The following is a 22,964-nucleotide window of genomic DNA, read 5'->3' as shown; positions in this document are numbered from 1 at the left end:
AAGTCAATACCTGCCTGAACAGAGCTTCTGTCACCAGCTTGATGCAACTGTGGACAGCTGATTGGGAGACACCACACAGATCACCCACTGACCCCTGGAAAATGCTGGAGGCATAGAAGTTGAGGGCCACTGTGACCTTCAGAGCCACTGGCATGAGGTGTCCACCCACACAGTCAGAGCTGATCTCAGGCCCAATCATCTGACAAATGGAGGTCACTGTCTCCCTGGAGAGGCGGAGCCTCCTTCGGCAATGCACATATTGAGGTAGCTGCATCGCTGCCTGTAAACCCTGGCAGCAGGTTAGTGGCATCTTCTGCAGCCCCTTCCACCTTGGACTACCTGCTGGCCCTGCGCCCCTTGTGCCTGCGCCTCTCCTCCCACAGGTCCCTCCCTGGAAGCTGCACTGGGACACCCGGCCTCCTCTCCCTTCTCCCCCTCTCTTCCTCCTCAGAGGAGGTGCCTCCAGCCGAGACCACAATCCCCATTACCAGGGTAAGGGAAGGCTGTCTGATACCTGGAAGGATCCACATGGTCTGAATCCTCAGGTGGTCTTGGAGACACCAAAGAGTCCTGAAATGACATGTGGAAATGCTAAGAATGCAGCCCTGATCTGAGAATAAGCTGCCAAGTACCAATCGCTACCAGCAGCAAACTATCTCCAAAACTCCTCACCGCTCACAGTGAAAATGCTGCTGACCTTTTTTATCCAGCCCGTGGATGAGGTTTTGTAAGCTGCTGCCTGCCTGCCCGTCTTCCCCATGCAAGAAGTGAAAAATCACACAGACAATGTTAAATCACCGTCAACTGGGTTGTCAAGGGCTTTAACTGGCCTCTTAACTAATGGCACACGCCCACCGACCAAGATATCGTGCCAGTGCGCAGTGACGCCAGAGCTCTCACACAACATCATCACACTTCCTTTTACATTCACTCAGGTCAGGCCCGTGTCTGCTCGACGAGAGAAAATTTTGCCCAAGGAGAAACTTTTAGAACAGAAGGAGGAAGTCTCTATGTTAGGCTATGTAATCGTTTTCTGTGATCGGCTCACCGAAAGCCTGTGATGTGGCCCAGGGACACTTAAAATTTCCCAGACAGCTATGAAAAAACAGGCAGATGGACATGCCAGGGCCCCAACCTTTCAGCCAGGAGACTATGTGTTAGTGCTCCTACCAATACCAGGTGAGCCCTTAAAAGCCCAGTATAGTGGCCTGTACAGAGTAGCAAGGAAGCTTGGGGTGGTAAACTATCTAACTGACACCCCAGACCACTGGAAAAAGCAAAGGCTGTGTGATGTCAACATGATAAAACAATATCATAGTTGAGAAGGGGACAAACAGGTAATGGTCTGTCCCATTGCCACTGACCTAAAGGACGAGAGGAGTAATGAGAATGAATTGAAGGGAGACATGGGTGAGGTCCACATTGAACCCCCTACTGTCTGACTAGTAAACACAGAAATTCCAGTGAAATTGGACACCACATCCATCTAATTAAAGGCAGAATAGTGAGGAGACTTGATGAGGCTGCTCACTGAATTTAAAGGGTTATGCAGGGACAAGCCAGGCTGTACCACTTTAGTTCTACATGATGTGGATGTGGGAAAGGCCCCTCCCATAAGGCAACATCCCTATTGTCTACGCCCAGAAAAGCTGGCCCAGGTGCAGGAGGAGATTAACTACACCCTGCAGCACCGACTAACAGAGCCTAGCAGCAGTAGCTGGACATCCCCAGTTGTGCTCATGCTCACGTAGGTAAAACAGCCTACATTACAAAGATAGATTTACTCAAGGGATACTGCCAGGTTCTCTTGACTGCCCACGTGAAGGAAATCTCTGCCTCTGTAACTCCGGGTGGGTTATATCAGTGTCGATCATGCCATTTGGACTCCGAAATGCCCCAGCTTTTCAAAGGCTAATGAGGCAGGTAGTGGTGGGTTTATCCAATTGCATAATGTATCCAGACGACCTCCTGGGAAACTCACTTAAAGCAACTGGAAGCCCCCATCTGGAAAGTACAGTCAGCTGACTTAGTGATCAATCTCGCAAAGAGCGAGTTCACTAAGGCTCAGGTGACCTACCTGGGATACATGGTGGGTCAAGGACAAGAACTGTCCAGGGCTGCAAAGATACAAGCAGTAGCACAGTTTCCCATTGCAACAACAAAATGGGAACTCGTGGGACTTTTAGGGAACTCTGGATTCAGCCACAAGTTCATCCCAAACTTCAGCAAGGTGGCTGCCCTGCTGGCAGACCTACTACAGAAAAAAACAAAAGCAGCATGGAGCAAGAAACGCCAGACGGCTTTCGAGAAGCTGAAAACTATTTCAATAAATGAACCAGTGCTAGCAGCTCCAGACTTTAACCAAGCATTTAAGGTGGCCAGCGCTGCTAGTGACCTTGTGGTAGAGGCTATCCTCCTGCAGGAGGACAAATCAGGAATATAGAGACCAAAGAAAATTGAACAAACATCAGAAACACTATTCCACAAGAGAAAAAGAAACCTTAGGTTTATTACTGTCTCTCTAACACTTTGAGGTATATGTCTGAAATGGATACAGAGAGACCACGGCCTATACCGACCACAACCTTTCAACCTTTGTGGAGAAATTCAAAACTCAGAATGAAAGGTTATTCCGCTGGAGTTTGTTTCTCCAACCACATCACCTAAAAATCACCCTCATTGCTGAGAAATTGAATGTGATTGTGGATGCCTTGTCCCAAACTTAAAGAGACCCTGCCTGCAGCTTTTACAATTTGAACCGAGACAAAGCAAACTGCTTGAAAAAGCAAGGCCACATTCCAAGGCAAAAGTGAGAAACCAACAAATCACCCCAGGGGAATGTGAAGAGAGATACATTTCCTATAATCCAAACACCCATCGAAACTTGTAACTGTCTAAGGAAGAGACATTAAAAATGCAAAGTACTGGATATTGAAACAATGGCTGCCACAGACAGACACACCCAAAACCCTTTGGAAATACACAATGGGTGAAGTATTTCAAAGCAAGGCTGCCAGCCACTAGAGAGAGATTGCAAGTAATGCAGTCTTCAGTAAAGGAAACAAGCTGAGGGCTCTCTCTCTCTCTCCTTCCCTCTCTTTTGAACTAAGACTGTTGCCTGGTTTGAGAAGCCAACGCTGTCAGAAACTTGCCAGCTAAACGAGATCTCATAAAAATTGCAACATCTTATACATCTAACCACACCCAAGAAACCAGCAAATCTAAATCAGCCACAACATTTAAAACCTATGCTTCAAAGACACTAAACCATATATTCTTTTCCTTTTTATCACACTCTAATTCCTCTTCTTTCTGCTACGTGTGTGTGTGTGTGTGTGTGTGTGTGTATGTACGTGCATACATGCATGTGTGTGCATGTGCAAGCCTGTGTGTGTGTGTATGTGCGTGCATGCTTGCGTGTGTGTGCATGTGCGAGCCTGTGTGTGTATGTGCGTGCATGCATGCGTGTGTGTGCATGTGCGAGCCTGTGTGTGTGTGTATATGTGCGTGCATGCATGCGTGTGTGTGCATGTGCGAGCCTGTGTGTATGTGTGTGCATGCATGCATGTGTGTGCATGTGCGAGCCTGTGTGTGTGTATTTGCGTGCATGCATGCGTGTGCGTGCATGTGCGAGCCTGTGTGTGTGTGTATGTGTGTGTATGTGCACGTGCGAGCCTTTGTGTGTGTGTGTGTGTGCACGTGCGAGCCTATGTATGTGTGTGTGTGTGTGTGCACGTGCGAGCCTGTGTGTGTGTGTGTGTGTGTGTGTGTGTGTGTGCGTGTGTGTGTGCACGTGCGAGCCTGTGTGTGTGTGTGCGCACACGCAAGTGGGCCCAAATGAATGCATGAGGGCCGAATACTAGATGTCGTGTTTTTATTATTTTTCTCAGGTGCTGGTTAATAAATTAGCTCTTTTACGACTCAAGAAAAGCTTGTTTGATTGGCTCTTTATTGCTCATATCTTAAATAGTTAAATGCAGTCTGATTTGGAAAAGGCACATCCTCGTAAAAAGAAACTTAAACCTTTATTGTGACCAAATGGGGAGGTTGAATAGAGGGGAGCCAGTTCACCCCTTCTCGCCTGGTCATACCAATGTGCTTTGACAAAAGAATGGAGGGAGCAGTACCAACAGAAAGAGCTTCTCCCTGTGAAAAAGTGCTCATTGATATTTTAAGAAAGATTGGGTGAGCGTAATGGGAATCAATATACAGGCAAGTCCTGTCCATGCAAGAACTGAAATGTCGTTCATATAAAATGTATTCAAAGCATTGATATGTTCCATTTTCACTTCAGCTAGAAGCATCACCTAAAGAATTCTAAATCTGCAGATGATCAGACTATTGAACTTCAACTCCACTCACAGAGAGGACTCCCAAAACAACCAAACAGCCATCACCAACACACAAAGAAGCTGCACTCATCAAGCCACAACCATACTCCAATTACCATCCACAATACAACTAGCCATCCCTCACCATCACACAACCAAACTTACAATGAGCATCCACCACACAATGATCCTTCACCAACACCATAACCAAACCTCTCAACATTACACAACCAAACTGCCCTTATGATCCATTACAGGGCCTTGACTCTCTCCTTATTGGGATTACCAACTGTGATTAAATGTATTCCTGGAGGTTTCATCAAATGACTTGCTCCATGCCCCAGCTATTAGTGGGCCAACACTTCCATTCTTGTGACGCACTGCCTTTCTACGCCAATAAGAAAGCAAAAAGACTCATTACCCAAAACAAAAACAGAATTACCTGGAAAAACTCAGCAGGTCTGGCAGCATCGGCGGAGAAGAAAAGAGTTGACGTTTCGAGTCCTCATGACCCTTCGACAGAACTTGAGTTGGAGTCCAAGAAAGAGTTGAAATATAAGCTGGTTTAAGGTGTGTGTGTGGGGGGTGGAGAGATAGAGAGAGAGAGAGGTGGAGGGGGGGGGTGGGGTGTGGTTGTAGGGACAAACAAGCAGTGATAGAAGCAGAGCATCAAAAGATGTCAACGACAATAGTACAATAGAACACATAGGTGTTAAAGTTAAAGCTGGTGATATTATCTAAACTAATGTGCTAATTAAGAATGGATGGTAGGGCATAAATAGAGCATTTCTCGTTATCTTGACTCCCTTCTCTCTCCCTTTGTCCAGTCCCTCCCCACCTACATCCGTGATTCCTCTGACACCTTACGTCACATCAACAATTTCCAGTTCCCTGGCCCCAACTGCTTCCTCTTCACCATGGACATCCAATCCCTCTACACCTCCATCCCCCACCAGGATGGTCTGAGGGCCCTTAGCTTCTTCCTCGAACAGAGGCCCGAACAATCCCCATCCACCACTACTCTCCTCCGTCTGGCTGAACTTGTTCTCACGCTGAACAATTTCTCCTTCAACTCCTCTCACTTCCTCCAAATAAAAGGTGTGGCTATGGGTACCCGCATGGGCCCCAGCTATGCCTGTCTCTTTATGGGGTATGTGGAACATTCCTTGTTGCAGTCCTACTCCGGCCCCCTTCCACAACTCTTTCTCCGGTACATCAATGATTACTTGGGTGCCACTTCATGCTCTCGTCGGGACTTGGAAAAATTTATTAATTTTGATTCCAATCTCCACCCCTCCATCATTTTCACATGGTCCATCTCTGACACTTCCCTTCCCTTCCTTGACCTCTCTGTCTCAATCTCTGGTGATAGACTGTCCACCAATATCCATTACAAACCCACCGACTCCCACAGCTATCTCGACTACAGTTCCTCACACCCCGCTTCCTGTAAGGACTCCATCCCATTCTCTCAGTTCCTTCGCCTCCGTCGCATCTGTTCCGATGATGCTACCTTCAAAAACAGTTCCTCTGACATGTCCTCCTTCTTCCTTAACCAAGGTTTTCCACCCACGGTCGTTGACAGGGCCCTCAACCGTGTCCAGCCCATCTCCCACTCATCCGCCCTCACGCCTTCTCCCCCCTCTCAGAAACATGATAGGGTCCCCCCTTGTCCTCACTTATCACCCCACCAGCCTCCGCATTCAAAGGATCATCCTCTGCCATTTCCGCCAACTCCAGCATGATGCCACCACCAAACACATCTTCCCTTCACCCCCCCTATCGGCATTCCGTAGGGATCGTTCCCTCAGGGACACCCTGGTCCACTCCTCCATCACCCCCTACTCCTCAACCCCCTCCTATGGCACCACCCCATGCCCACGCAAAAGATGCAACACCTGCCCCTTCACTTCCTCTCTCTTCACCGTCCAAGGACCCAAACACTCCTTTCAAGTGAAGCAGCATTTCACTTGCATTTCCCCCAACTTAGTCTACTGCATTCGTTGCTCCCAATGTGGTCTCCTCTACATTGGAGAGACCAAACATAAACTGGGCGACCGCTTTGCAGAACACCTGCGGTCTGTCCGCAAGAATGATCCAAACCTCCCTGTCGCTTGCCATTTTGACAGTCCACCCTGCTCTCTTGCCCACATGTCTGTCCTTGGCTTGCTGCATTGTTCCAGTGAAGCCCAACGTAAACTGGAGGAACAACACCTCATCTTTCGACTAGGCACTTTACAGCCTTCCGGACTGAATATTGAATTCAACAACTTTAGGTCGTAAGCTCCCTTCCCCATCCCCACCCCCTTTCTGTTTCCCCCTTCCTTTTTTTTCCAATAAATTATAAAGATTCTCCTTTTCCCACCTATTTCCATTATAAAAAAAAACACCCCCACTAGAGCTATACCTTGAGTGCCCTACCATCCATTCTTAATTAGCACATTCGTTTAGATAATATCACCAACTTTAACTTTAACACCTATGTGTTCTATTGTACTATTGTCGTTGACATCTTTTGATGATCTGCTTCTATCACTGCTTGTTTGTCCCTACAACCACACCACCCCCCCTCCACCTCTCTCTCTCTCTATCTTTCCGCCCCCCACACACACACCTTAAACCAGCTTATATTTCAACTCTTTCTTGGACTCCAACTCAAGTTCTGTCGAAGGGTCATGAGGACTCGAAACGTCAACTCTTTTCTTCTCCGCCGATGCTGCCAGACCTGCTGAGTTTTTCCAGGTAATTCTGTTTTTGTTTTGGATTTCCAGCATCCGCAGTTTATTTGTTTTTATTTTTAGACTCATTACCCAATTGAGTGATGTTTGACTGTCAGCCAAGAGCCTTCTTTTCCCCCATTTTCAATATTTTTGCATCTGGTAAAGAGAAATGTTCAAACAGAACGACAAAAAAAACCTTTTTTTAATGTTTGGATGATTAACCTCCAGGGTTGCACACAGCAGTGTCCTGAAGATTGATCTTCAATTCCAGGATACTCCAGACCAATCCTGGAGGGTCAGCAATCCTGCTCCTTATTGCAGCTTCCACCATTAACCAAACATCCCTGTCCTACACAGCCAAACTCTCTTCATCACACAACCCACAATCGTACTGCTCACCATCGCACAAGAAAACAGCTTACCATTGTTCACACAACTAAACTGGCTTCAGCAACTTCGAACCAAACTACCCTTCCAATTCATTACACAACATGCCTAGCCTCATTGCTGCTTAACCAATCTGAACAATTATGGTGTTGGGTGTTGAGTGTTTCAATTATCTTTGACCAATGGAATTATTCTTAAAGCTCGACAAGTCATTGATAAGTGATAGGACATCACATCTCGCTTCAATCTCATTTTAAAAGATTAAGCTTTTTTAAGTAAACAATGAGCCAGTAAAGATGTGATAAAATAAATATATTTTTAATAGAAATTCCATTCCCTCATAGAGGAAATAGAAGGCTGGGGATTAGAATGCTAATGGAAACAATTTTATATGCACAGTTCCCATCTTCTTATCTCCATGCAAGCTGAGGAAGCTGACTAAAATCTCGATGAGATCTCAATTTGTTCAATGCAGCTATACTCAAAGGAATATTGCCCATTACCTGATTTTTATAGCCCTTGATCTGTTAAAAAACACAGACAGTCAAATTCAGAACTGAACTAATCATGCAGAATCTGTATAAATTTCAAAAAGGTGCTGTAAGACTTCCCATCAAGCCTGTTACCACGGTAACAACAAACTTCTCAAAATATATGTGGTTTGCGGGTGGTGGTTGAAATTCTTATACATTTTGCCCAATTTAAAGAGACAGCTACTGTTCTAAAGAAAGAAAGAACTTGCCTCTAAAGTAGCACCTTTCTCAGGATGCCCCAAGGTATTTTACAACCAATAACGTCACTGAAGTGTAATCACAGTTTTAACAAACAAAGCAGCCATTTTGTGCATAGCAAGGCCACATAAATAGCAGATAGGCAAATGGTCAGAGAATCTGTTTTACTGATGTTGGTTGAGGGATAAATAGTGGCCAGGACAGCAGGGAGAACACCTCTGCTCTTCTTTGAAACAAAACTGCTTCGGATTACTTTCACCATCACATGAGCAAATTGCCATCATCACTCAACACAGAGTTATACCAACAATGACTCCCTTGTATAAAACAACAATTCTGCATTGGCCAACTCTTAATTAATGTCGACATTAAGCAGACAATGTTCTTCCCTCTCCCCATCCCCAACTCCCCAGTGTAAATTGGAGAGTGCATGCCTCTTCTTCTGCATGAACCAGTCTTGAACCTGTCTGAACTTCCAGCTACATTACAAGCTTGTTTTGGTGAATTGGGTGGGTGTCCGGGAAAGCTGCTGCCTGGGAACCAGCGCTCACTTCACTTAAGACACAGGTCTTAATAGCCTGTAACAGAGCAATGCCTTTGCAGCTAGATGACCTTTATTCGTTCACCCTTCTGCAGTCAAGGATTTGAAAATCTATCCGTGTTAGGTGGTATCAACCTACCTGCAAATACTTTGATGTGAGGCTGCAGCCCTGTATCTAATGCTTGGTTTCCATGCGTGGTCTGCAATGCAGTACCAGCCTAACAGCATCCCAGAGAAGTACTGTGAGCATTGGTGTGATTGTTAGTTGTATATCAATTAACTGTTATTTGTATTCAGGCCGTGGGCATTAATTGGGAACTGACTAGTGCTCATATATGGCGGAAAGGGGGGGGGGGGTCGCTGATAGAAGGTATGTGATCTGTGTCTCTCTGTATATGAAGCTTGGAAGTTCAACAAGACTAGGACCGGAATTTTCTGGCCCCTGTTGGCGTTGGGCGTCATGGTGGGTGGAATTCGGCGTGAGAGGCAGAAATCAGTTTTGTGCTGGTGTGAAATTACAGTGGGATCATACGATGGTGTTCGCCATGGCGGAACGCGAATCCCGCTGGAGGCTGACTTGCATCCGGTAATCGGATGCAAAGTGAGGCCCAACCGGAATCGACCCCCACGGAAGATTTACCGTTATGCCGGCAGGAAAACACACCAGCCCAGACCATGCCTGGACAAGCGTGACATGCAGAAGTCGGGGCTTACTGTTAGGGCCTTGCTCACATTGCGGACGTCTGAAATGCAGGAGATGCTGGAGCCCTACAGCTATCGGACCCTGGAGGAACACATGCATCGCGTGCTGGGTGGATTCTCATGGACATGGCTCCGCCGCAAAGCAGCTCCCGGAAGCGGAAGGCCTCCGTTGATGCTTCGGACCTGCTATGCAACATCATAGTTTTGGCCATGGGCTGCCACAGATGATCGGCGGTGGCGAGGTGGGTGGCTGGGTGAGGAAGGTCTAGGTTTGACTGGGTGAGGAAGGTGTATCAGGAGGGGAAGAGGTTGGGATGGGGGGGAGGAGGGAGTACGGTGGGAGCAGGGTGTAACAGGAGAGAGTGCGGCAAGAGGGAGGCAAGTGTAAGGGTGGAGGGAGGTGTAGGGGAGGGGGTTTGGAAGTGGGAAGGAGTTTGGAGGGGGCAAGATGTCTGGAGGGAGCAGGCAGCAATAACTGCCTCCTGGGGAGCAAACTGAGGGAGCGCGACGTAGGAGGGAATGGTGAGTATGAGAGGGGGCAGAGGGAGCTGGTAGGTGGGAGGGTGGCGGCGCGTCAGTAGCATTAGAAGGGCTGGTGAATGTGGTTGGTGGGGACTCGGAGGCAGACACAGACCCTGGGAGTTGGAAGGAGGAGGTTGGAGAGGTCAGTGCGGAAGGGGGTGGGATTCTCAGGAAGGTAAGGAGCATGCACATTCACCTGGACATCCTGGAAAGATGATGCTCAGGGATCAACAGTGATAGGGGAAAGAACAAGGGTGACTGGGGAAGGGGAAGGTACCGGACAGCTAACAATACACCAGACCATGATTGTGGTTGTTGAAATCGAAAGTGAGCGGAGCCTCGTGTTGGGTAGGAGCAGGTGCTGCAGAGAAGTGCGATCAGTGGGTGGGTGGAGATGCGGGTCAGCTCAGATGGACAACTGAACGAGAACCCCAACGGGCAGCATTGAAAATGCTCAGGACAGGATGTGCTGGAGGAAGGCTCCGTGTGCGTGGGACAGTGCTCGCACCAAGGCTCCGAAAGGCCTTGCCACACGCACACTGCTAGTTTGGAGTGGAGACGTGGGTTGGGGCGGGGTTGGGAGGGTGTAGTGGGAGGAGTCACTAAGTCTGTAAATGAAGCTGAAAGACAACATTACACATCATTCCGTGAAAGTGAATACATTTTCAGATTATGGAGTGACAAAATGTGTCCACCCGTGCAACCACTTATGGTCAGAATTTCTTAATTTTTCTAGGCCTAGCCTTCTTTTAGGCGCTGCCCTGACATCCACAGCCTGTGCAATGGTCGGCCCTGTTGCCTCTGATGACTTCAGCGAGCGTGCTCTGGAGTGCTGAGGCCTTGAGGGCCCCAGCTTGTCTTCCTGTGGGCCGGCTGCTCCTTCTGCGGTGACAGAGGACGAGGTCCAGGGCATCACAGGCAAAGGGGACTCAGAGGGGATGGACAGCCTCTGGGATTCCTGAGTGGATGACCCAGGGATGTCCAGCTGCCGCTTCTCCTCCCTTCGGGTGCCCGAGGACCAGGGCCTGACTTCTTGAGGGGGAAGAGCACCCAGAGGGACGTCGAGGTGCCCCATTTCCCTCTTGTGTTGCCACTGCAGGAACTCACCCATGTCTCTCGTAATTCTGCTGGATCAGGGTCTCCATGGTGTCTGCTATCTTCCCCAAGGAGAGCTCCATATGCGCACATGTGGGCACCACTGCACCAGAGAGCAAGGCAAACTCGTGTGCCACTCTGTTGAGGGCTTCCAACAGATTTGCTAGCTCTCTACAATGAGCTGGAAGGCCGAATCCAGAGGCTCATCGTCTGACTCAGGCCTCACAGATACCTCTTCCCCAACAGAATCTGCCTCCTCCTGTTACAGACACGTGTCCGTGTGGTGACCACCAGATTGTGAACCTGCTCTAGATTAAGGTCTCACTGAGGTGTGTGTCTCTGCACTGGTGGAGGGTGTGGGTAAGCGCTGTGACAGGTCTTCCAGGCTGCTTATTTCCAGCTCTTCAATGGAGGAGGTGTCCTCATGGCTGGAGGTGAGGACCTGGATAGAGCTGAGGGACTGGCTGGCTGAGGGCATCAGTCGCTTGGCAGAGCTCCCTGTGAACCAAGGTAGAGGTAATTAGTGCATGGCAGCAGAGTCAAAAACAGGAGAGAGAGCACTCAGTTTCGTGAGGGAGGGATGATGTGGTGCAGGATCCTCACGTGGGTGTTCACTGTCAACCTCTACGTCGCCACAGGCAGGGTCCATGTCTTCACCAGCGAGCATGATTGCACACTTCCCAAACTGAATGAGGGACCTAATGTGGGACACTGCACCCCCGGTCTGGGACCTCTCCCTGCTGATGTGAGCCGGCTTCTCCTGCATGAAAACAGACAGAGAGAGTGTGAGTCGGACACGTGGGCCTGCGTGGAATGTTTGTGTGATAAGCAGAGCCATGGACAGGATGAGAATACAAGCTCCAGAGGATATGAGCCTGATGGAGATGTGAGGGTGTGTGTGAGAGTTAGTGATGTTGTCCCTTAAGGTGTGAGATCCCTGTGGATGTGTGATGGGTTTGTGAGTGTGTGAGTCGAGAGTGATGATGTGATGACTTACCCTGGCCAAACGGATGAGAGCATTCATCCTCTTCCTGCACTGGATGTCTGACTTCTCCTGTACCTTCAACTACGTCCAACAGGCACCTCGGGGAGGCATCAGTAAATTTGGGGGCTGTTGTCTTCTTTGCTTCCGGGGCTACCTGTCACCTGAAGCAGCCCTGGTCTAGAGACATGAAGTAGGCTGAGCTCTGGTGCACTTTGAATATGGTGCCCGGAGCGAGGAAGTGCCTGTCCACCAACGATCTGGTGTGTTTCCCATGAAAGCATTATTAATGAGGCTGGGAAGGGGATGTTATGGCGTAAGAACCTACTATTGCGGCCAGCGGGTATAATGTCTTCTTTCATGCCCACTAACGCACTTAGTGCAAATCTGGGATGATTCTGCCCTAGGCTCCAGTTCTATCCTTCACCATCTGGCTATCTGAGTTCTAACAATTATGTCACCACCGTATCATTTCCAGGCAATGTAACTGCTTGTGCTGGTTTTGGATGGGACTTCCCATTCTGGGCCCCTTGGGTGAAACACAGCATGTGGGTGTATAGCACAATCAGAGAATGTCACAGGCTTGTGTTCCTGAAGGTGCTGCTTACAGCACTGGGAAATAGAAAAAGGAGAACCTTGTGCCAGTGATGCATTTAAGGAGAAACTAGATATGAACATGAAGGAGAAAGGAGTAGAAGGATATGCAGTGTGCAGATAGTGTTACATGAATAGGGTGGCAGGAGTTGTCGGTCATGAACTCCAGCAAGGAGCAGTGGGCTGAATGGTCAGTTTCTATGCTGTACATTCTATGTAGTGTTTGAACACTTGAGTGGAAAAGTACATTTTTCCCCACTCCCCTCACCCCGCCAATAGTTGACATGGGAAACTGACTTATTTCTCTAGGCGGTAAGGTCACAGGGTTAGCCGTTTAATAATCACTGGAAAACATTTTTGTCTGAAAGATCAATTTATTATTTGGGTCTGTTGTCCTTATTTTATTCTGTTATGTTTCATTGGCTGGCTGCTGTCAAACCTGCCATCTGGATCTCCTCCAAGTTTCCTGTCCCAGTTTTACAAATCGAATGTGCTTTCTTTCTTAATGTGGAAGGAGATAACCCACAGCATCAAGCCCATGCTGGGGTCAGACGCATCCATTATCACATACACATTTGTGGTGAAGCTGGTGCTCACTGAGGAACAAGCTAAGGCCAAAGATTTTGCCCAGAGGAAATAATTGACTAACCTTGCAGAAAGTTAATTCAATAACTTTTAGGCAGGGTGACAGCAAGTTACTCTGCGGAGACACAAGCAAAGGTCGCTTCCAGCTTTTCCTGTTTTTATTTCAGAGTTCCAGCACCTGCAGTATTTTGTCTTTGCCTTAACAATCACAAAAGTACGAGAACTGATTCCTATGCAGGCTAAAACCAAGTAAGCTGAGACACCAAGTGAGTTGGTTTGATACAAGAATCCAACTTGTCGCAGAGTATTATTGGCTGGCTGGCTACCATTCTGCACATCTGCTGCTCCTCTGACCTCCAGGCATTGAGGTAGAGGCAGAATTCGTCAAACAGTGGAAATGCTGGTCTCCTTGCTCTGGCCTTTCTCAACATTGACATTCGGAAACACGAGTCCAGTTTTAAGTATAGTGGTGGTACAAGGTGTGGAAAGAAGCAAGGACGAGGAGGTACTTGCTCAAGGTGCAGAGCGCAGGGCACCATTTGAAACAGTTTTGTTGAGATGCCCTTCTCTTCATGACATCTTTTAAGCTTTGCCTTCAAATAACTGGTCTTTGTCTGAAACAGCAAATTGCATTTATATAACACTTTGAATACACAGAGGGAAAAAAACAATCAATGAACCTGAGTCACACAAGGAGGGGGTTCGCTAGGGTAACTAAAAGCTTGGTTGACAAGTTGTGATTTGAGAAGGTTTTTAAAGATAGAAAGTGATGAGGATCATATAAACAATGATGGACAGGTAAAGGTACTCTGGTCGTTCCGGGCCATCCCACACATCTGTGATATCTTATCAATCACATTCTCCACACATCACCTCCGCCACTAACCTCCAAAAACCAAGTGATCCCCTTGGAGGGGAGAAAACCAGATATAAACCTTAGTCAATGTGAGGGAAAAATCTGTGAAATCTCCCTCTGGCCACCACCACCACCCCCCAGCCCCCTGACCGGACCCAAGGCAATTAAAGCTCATCCGAGCGACAACTTTGGCCCTGATAATTCTATGCGGTGCCTACCTATTCTATGAGGTGATCTCTGGCCCAGGCAGAAGCTTGTAAGGAAAAGGAGAGCAAAGGGGTTTTGCAAGCGGAGGCCCAGAGAACAGGGCCTAAGCAGCAGATGACTAAAAGACTTTGAAATTCAACATGTCTGGGGGCTGGGAGCAAAAGTAGGCCAGCAAGAACAGAAGTGAAGGGTGAGCAGAAGTTAGTATGGGATAGAAATATGGGGCAGGTAGGGTTTGGATGAGTTTCAGTAATGATTCCACAATTATGATTTACAGTTATGTGTTGCAATAAAGGGCACTTTAAGCTTTGGACTTGGTTCCACTATGTCTTTAGGTCTAGAGAAACTGATTACAACACAACAATTGAAATTGCGATATTATCCCGTATTGAACTAGGTGGGCGGGGGGTGAGACAAGACTTCAAAATTTGACACATGAAGCAATTTGCTATTTTAACTGATATGATCTTATCAGGATCTCCTGACCACAGTTGATAAAGGTCAGTATTTTCAGATGTTTCACTCACTTCTGTTATGTCTGATTACAGATGGAAAATAAATTAAAAATAAGGTCATATAAAGAGTATGTTGTCTCTGCTCACGTTGTGCGAAAATATGTTTCTTCGTTGATCAGAGAACTAAAAAGCTTATTTCCCCATAGTAGACTCTTTCGTTGGGGAAGTATTTATTTTACAGCTATCAGAAAATGGCCAGTAAGTTATTGATTTTATTTCCCAGGTTTTATTTTGGGCTTACAGGTCTTTTAATACAACAGAAGGTTTGAGGTATTACATCAACTTGTAGGAGACAATGCATGTTGTTCCCATGGTAATATACAAACAAAGACAACAGCAGCTTATTTTTTATGTACTGCCTCTTCACATAATAAGGTGCTTCAAGATGTTAGACTTAGGAGAGACAGGGTCGAGCAGATAATGATTTTATGATCTTAAATGGCCTCAGCAGAGCTCCTGCTGGCTGAGAGCTGGTGTAAATCCTGCCAAAGACCTAAGGACTTCAGACCATTACAAAGAGTGGTAAGAGGTTCATTAAGGCAAGAGAGGATATCCTCCGCAGGTCCTGCTGGATCTCCTCCGCACAAATGGAGGGAGATCATTCCAACACTATTCCCTGTCATTTGAAGTAAATGCCACTGATGTGCCCTTGAAAGCTGAATATGCCCATCTCAGCCATGTAATTGGCTCATTTCTTGCAATTTGAGATCATGGCTGAGTATTGCTCTTCTGTACTGCACACACATGCTGGTGGAGATGGTGCCCTTGCTCATTGTAATTTGAGTTAAATAAAGAAGGGAAAAATAATTGGAATCTCAAAGCCTCCCTAACAAACAGAAAATAACTTATTTGTAAATGGATTTTGTTGCTAGAAAACCTCCTGATTTAGTTAGTGACAGCAATGAGGTAAAAAAAAGACAGGGCCAGAGACTTACAGAGGAACGCAGAGGAAGGCAGAGAGAGAATGAGACAGACAATAAGAGAGGAGAGGCAGACAGAGAGAAAGAGAGAGCCTGAGAGAAAGGCAAATAGTGACAGATAATGTAAGGGGCAGGCACAGAGAGAAAGACAGAGAGGTGGACAGACAGACAGAGATGGAGAGACAGAGACAGCCAGTCCTCAGAAAGCTCACCACAGTTTAGTTGAGCTGAAGGACTATTCCCCAATGCAGTGAAACCCCATTCTCCAACCCAATACTGCTAACTAGCAGAAGCCTAACCCCCAACTGAAACAATCTTGCTCTGAATCCTCAGCCTTAAAAACTGAAAGGATGGAAGCACTTTAGGCTGATTTACACATTAAAGGCTCTATATAAATGCAAATTATTGTTGTTGTAAGGGATTAAAATCAAATACATAGGCAAAAAAATGCCATATATAATAAAATCCACCTTTTTATACTTTTCACAAAATAACGGACAGAGTTTGGAATTCAATCTCAACAAAAATTTCCAAAAGATTCAGTCAATGGTAGTCTGTCCCTTCATGTTATGTAAATGCAGCATTAACAACTGTATTACCTGATTAACTATAAGTTTCACCATGGGATCTCTGCTATATTAAAAGTCTCACATGTAGCATGCAGCTCCTGTGTATGTCATACTTTCCCAAACCTCTAATGTGCTTCATTTTCCCATCAAACTTTCTTGATAACAACATCCTTTGACTCGCCATGAGCAATGGCAATGGCTTACCAGTTAGTAATTTATTGAAATTCTTACCTATGCATATGTTTGTTGTAAGGGTCACAATTATTTCCTGTGTGAATTCCCACATCACATTTAACTGACAACATACCTATAACATAGCACATCCTTCCACTCATTGTGGCCTGTGCCATGGGTGATATGCATATGGTGTAGAGTAGCATAGTGGCTATGGTATTGTGCTGGTGATCCAGAGGCTTGGACTAATGATCTGGAGACATGAGTTCAAATTCCACCTCAGCAGTTTGGCAATTTAAATTCAGTTAATTAAATAAATCTGCTAATACCAATAATGGTGACCACAAAGCTAACAGATTGTTGTAAAAACCTGTCTGGTTCACCAATGTCCTTTAGGGAAGGGAATTGGCCCTCCACACCCAGAACAATGTAACTGATTCTTAATTGTACCAATAAGCCACTTAATGGTGGTGGATCACCACTATTTTCATTAGGGTTGGAGAATAAATGCCATCAGTGCCTACATCACGTGAATGGGAAACAAAAAAGGATCCTACAGGCACCTTTGAAACCCTGTGTTGTAGTGTGGCCGAGTTGTACTATGAATAATAGAGTTGCTCTGCAGACAGCTTTCTAAATGGAAACATTAATTTTATTTACAATGTACTCAGCAGCAACTATATGTGTGCTTTAAACTCCAACTCTATCTCTACACTGTCTAGAGGTAGCCTGTGCTACTCTCCAATTGGTTACTACAGATCATATGATCTTTCCTAACACGTATTATTCTTAAAAGGTACATTACACACTTGATAAGGTCCCACATGGGAGACTGATAATGAAGGTAAGAGCCCTTGCAAGGCAATTTGGCAAATTGGATCCAGAATTGGTTGAGTGGCAGGAAGCAGAGGGTGATAGTTGAGGGGTATTTTTGTGACTGGCTGCCTGTGTTCAGTGGGGTTCCACAGGGATCAGTGTTGGGTCCCTTGCTGTTTGTGGTCTATATAAATGATTTAGACTTGAATATAGGAGGGTTGATCAGTAAGTTCGCAGATGAAATGAAAATTGGTGGGGTGGTAAATAGTGAGGAGGATAGCCTTAGATTACAGGAGGATATAGATGCGCTGGTCAGATGGGCTGGTCAGTGGCAAATGGAATTTAATCCGGATAAGTGTGAGATGATGTACTTGGGCAGGACAAACAAGGCACGGGAATGCACGATGAATGGTAGGACCCTGGGAAGTACTGAGGATCAGAGGAACCTTGGTGAGCATGTCCACTAGTCCCTTAGCGGGACAAGTAGAAAAGGTGGTTAAGAAAGCATATGGGATACTTGCCTTTATTAGCCGGGGCATAGAATATAAGAGCAGAGAGGTTATGCAGGAACTGTATAAAATGCTGGTTAGGCCACAGCTATTGTGTGTAGTTCTGGAATCCACATTATAGGAAGGATGTGATTGCACTAGAGAGAGTGCAGAGGAGATTTACCAGGATGTTGGCTGGGCTGGAGAGTTTTAGTTATGAGGAGAGATTGGATAGACTGGGGTTATTTTCCCTGGAGCAGAGGAGATTGAGGGGGGACATGATTGAGGTGTATAAAATTATGAGGGGCATAGCTAGGGTAAACAGGAAGGAACCATTTCCCCTTGGTGGAGGGGTAAATAACCAGGAGGCATAGATTTAAGGTAAGGGGCAGAAGGCTGAGAGGGGATGTGAGGGGGAATTTTTTCACCCAGAGGGTGGTGGGAATCTGGAAGTCACTGCCTGAAAGGGTGGTAGAGGCAGAATCCCTCATAACGTTTAAGAAGTATTTGGATGTGCACTTGCGATGCCTTGGCATACAAGGCTATGGGCCTAATGCTGGAAAATGGGATTAGAATAGTTAGGTACTTGTTTGACCAGCGCAGACTCGATGGGCCAAAGGGCCTTTTTCTGTGCTGTCGACCTCTATGACTCTAAGACTCTATGACTAAATAAAACCATAATTAGTACATCCTGTCTGAATTATTAGTGGCAGCTGTAGCACAGGCCTCGTGGAAATCAAAACTCAGCGTCGGCCACCTTGATAAATGTTTGTATCGGTCATAAGCTTCCTCTGTCACAGTGACAGAGTTTCCTTCCTTGAAAAATTCAGGAAATTAAGAGCAAACACTTTTCATTCAGTGTTTATGAAGGACAATCTGTTCATGGGAAAGAAATGCCATTTTTGGGGGGGTGGTGCGAGGCAGAAGAGCTTTGCATAATTTATGTTGTTACATCGTGTTGGTGTAAGCAAATGAAAGGAGCATTTTCTTTAGAAAGGTGATCCCACCTTTTGAAAAGATCACCACAGCAAAAGCAAAAATTGTTTGAATAGTAGAATCTTACTAAGTGTTCCAACTTAAGACCATAAGACCATAAGACATAGGAGCAGAAGTAGGCCATTTGGCCCATGGAGTCTGCTCCACCATTCAATGAGATCATGGCTGATCTGATAATCCTCAACTCCACTTTCCTGCCTTTTCCCCATAACCCTTGATTCCCTTACTGATTAAAAATCTGTCTACCTCCAACTTGAATGTAATAATGACCCAGACTCTACAGCCCTCTGTGATAAAGAATTCCACAGATTCCCTACCCTCTGAGAGAAGAAATTCCTTCTCATCTCTGTTTTAAATGGGTGACCCTTTACTCTGAGATTATGCCCTCTGGTCCTAGACTCTCCCATAAGGGGAAACAACCACTCAGCATCTACCCTGTCAAGCCCCCTAAGAATCAGATATGTTTCAATAAGGTCACCTATCATTCTTCTAAACTCCAATGAGTACAGGCCCAACCTACTCAACCTCTCCTCATAAGAAAATCCCTCTATCCCAGGGTCAACCTAGTGACTTTTCTCTGGACTGCCTCCAATGCCAGTATATCTTTCCTTAGATAAGGGGATCAAAACTGTTCACCATATTCTAGGTGTGGTCTAACTAGTGCCTTGTATAGTTTTAGCAAGACTTCTCTATTTTTATACTCCATTACCTTTGAACTAAAGGCCAACATTCCATTTGCCTTCCCTATTACCTGCTGAACTTGTATGCTAGCTTTTTGAGATTCATGCATGAGGACCCCCAAATGCGTGTTGTTGAATAATACTCTGACTGCCCTACATTTTAAGAGATAGTTTATGTAGAAGAGTATCCATCTGAATGTAGTAAAATGATTTGTGTAATGCTGTGGAGAGAGTCATTCCTAAGAGATAAAACTTCAGTAATATGAGTAACCATTGGAAATTTATGATGGTGCTGGCCATGAGCATCAGCACAGGAATCCAGACTCATTTGTAGAAGGGGAGACATTAAACTGCTGACCAGGACTAACTGACATTGACTCTCCCCACCACCAGCTCGCAGTGGCAGCAGTGTGTTCCATCTACAAAATGCACTGCAACAACTCAATAAGGTTTATTCAACGGCACCTGACAAATCCATGCCCTCTAAAACCACAAGTAGACACTTGGCAACACTGCCTGCTGTGTGTTTCCCCCAAATCGCACAGCCTGACTTGGAAATATAGCACCATTCCTTCATTGTTTCTGGGTCAAAATTCTAGAACTCCCTCCCTAACAGCACTACAGCAAGCACCTTCATTACACAGACTGCAGAGGTTCAAGAAGGCGGCTCACCAACATCTTCCCAAGGGCAATCAGGTTTGTGCAATAAATGCTCACCTTGTCAGCAAAGCTCACATCCCCATGAATGAATAAAAAATGGTAGTACTCAGAGAACTCCCCCTTTTATTCCATAAATTATATAGTTTGGAGTTTGCAACCACTGAACAAATCACTTACGAATAGGATTCCAGCAATTTGTTTCCATAAATGAGTAGTGCTGTGCTGACAATTCGAGAGCCTCAAAACTGTCATTTAAATTTGTTCAATAGCAAATATGGGAATCTATTCAAGTAATTTAGACACTATTTATTCCCTTACTGTAATGTTTCGTACACAATGCAACCATTAATCTAAAGCCCCAAACAATATACTTCCAACTATAAATATCTGTATCCATTATTTAACCATCTGTTTTTTATACTCATTCATGGAATGTGGGAGTCGCTGACTATGTTAGCATTTAGTGCCCATCCCTAAGTGCTCTTGAGAAGGTAGTGATGAGGTGCCTTCTTGAAGTGCTGCTGTCCATGTAGTGTAGGAACACCCACCGTGCATAAACAGCAATGTGATAATGATCAGATAATCTGTTTAATGATGTTGATTGAGGGATAAATATTGACCAGGCTACCAGGAATAACTCCCATGCTCCTCTTCAATATTGCGCCATGACATATTTTATATCTGCCTGAGAGGTCTTGGTTTAACCTTTTGTCCAAATGACGGCACCACCAACAGTGCAGCGCTCCCACTGTACGGCACTGAGGTCTCAGTCTAGATTTTGTGTTTAAGTCTCTGGAGTGCGACACGTGGGAGAATTTTCCCCATGTCGGGCGGTCAGGTCCACACCACCATTTTACGCGGGCGGGCCAGTGACAAGGGTCACTGTTTAAAAATAGGGGGTCGGTTGCTCATTTAAGACAGAGATGAGGAGAAATGTTTTCTCTCAGAATGTTGTGAGTCTTTGGAACTCTTCCTCAAAAGGCAAGTGGAAGCAGAGCCTTTGAATATTTTTAAGGTAGAGCTAGATAGATGCTTGATTAACAAATGGTGACAGGTTATTGGGGGTAGGCAGGAATGTGAGGCTGAGGTTAAATTCAGATCAGCTGTGATCTTATTGAATGGTGGAACAGGCTTGAGAAACCGAGTGCCCTACTCCTGTCCCTACTTCATATGTTTGTATGTATTTTCGTACGAAAAGCTGAGACTTGCACTTCCAAGAGCGGAGAAAATTGTGCTAAAGTGGCGAAGACACTGACCAGTCGATCCAGGAAATTATTGTTGAAAATATTTAAATGCTGAGATTGCAAACACCATTTCTGCAGAGCCCACCAAAACCAGTAAGTATGGGAAAACCCTCTGTGACGAAACATACAGCAGCCCACTATCTTGGATTTTTGGAAACCTCTTAAAGTGCATTGTAAAAATTTTAACCATGGATCAGAAATTCACTCTTCCAGATCAATTTGGACTTATCTAAGGCCCAGAACAATCACAAAATTGGCAAAAGAGGTTCCTTAGTTACACGGCTGATTCAGGTCTGTGTGATATGACATAAGCTGAGCAAGTTAACACACTGCTTTATTTGGTAGGCCCAATGGCTGAAGATATAATAGCTAGACAAGGAATCATCTGCAAAATCTGATGAAGTTTTAAAATTATTTGATGCTTACTTTAAGCTCAGAAGTAACAACATCCTTGAAAGAGATAAATTTAATAAATGTGCCTAGCACCCAGGAGAACCTTTCAACTCCTTCATTAATGAGCTGTACAGAATGGCTGACGGCTATGATTAGGGTGACCTGATATCTGAGATAATCAGGGATAGAATAGTTGTAGGAGTGGCAGACAATGTACTCTCAGATATGCTTCAAGCGAAGAAAAATGTTCAGTGAGCCACCCAGATTGTCAGACGATCTGAAATCCATTTGTACTCAGGATCCATATTAAGGGAGGAAGCAAATCATGGTACAATTAGTAAACCCCACTGTCTGGCTAGCGAAGCATCGCAGAAACCGGGACACTCCAGGTCAAGGGAAGCAATACTCTAACTGACCAGTGAAGCAGCCATTGCTAGCGCTGTGAAACAAATTGCCCTCATAAGGCATGATCAATATCTGGCAATTTCAGACAATGCTTTCAATGTAACTGAATAGGACACTTTGGAAAGCTGTGCAAAGCCAAACATCAAAACTTAGAAGAGCCCAAGAGGGTTCACAAAGTTGGGACGGCACACCAAGGGGACACCCAACCATGCTTCTTGGGTGAGATCAAAGATCCTGGATTTTCGTTCTGAAATGCGAACATCTTGGTTAATGGCCATCTCACAAACTTTAAATTGGACACAGGAGTCAGTGACATGGTTCTATAGGACAAAGAACCAAGGCTGATAGACCTCTGGCTACAAGCAACAGATGCACCACTCTATAAGCCCAGTGGAATCTGATCTCTGGTCATGGGCATGATTCTGGTATGGCAGCAAACAAATCTTCGAACTGATGTGCGTCATCTGTAACCAGACTTTCTCTATCTTAGGCAGGGATGCCTGCACAGCCCTGAATCTCCTCAAAATGGCAGAAGATGTCAAAACAGCCACTGTTGTAAATTATACAGAACTGCACATTCTCGAGAGCTCCAACAAGAAAGATTCTCTCGGCTGGGACTTCAACTCTGAACTGTCTTCTCTTTCTGCAGAGCAGATTTGTCCACTTTCATTCCAGGTGCCAGAAACCTCTCATTGGTCAGACCAGCCAACCACTCAGATGGTTACCACCTTGAGTAGGTGACAGTCAAGAGGAGAAGCAGCAATGAGAAGAGCCTCCATCTCTGCTTCCGACGCAAGTTGGAGAGATAAACCCTGAGACCACAGAGGAGACTCTCCAATCCCCTGCCGGCA

The sequence above is a fragment of the Carcharodon carcharias genome, chromosome 16 (assembly GCF_017639515.1).
Source record: "Carcharodon carcharias isolate sCarCar2 chromosome 16, sCarCar2.pri, whole genome shotgun sequence".
Taxonomy (NCBI): Eukaryota; Metazoa; Chordata; class Chondrichthyes; order Lamniformes; family Lamnidae; genus Carcharodon; species Carcharodon carcharias.
This window is presented reverse-complemented; position numbering follows the sequence as displayed.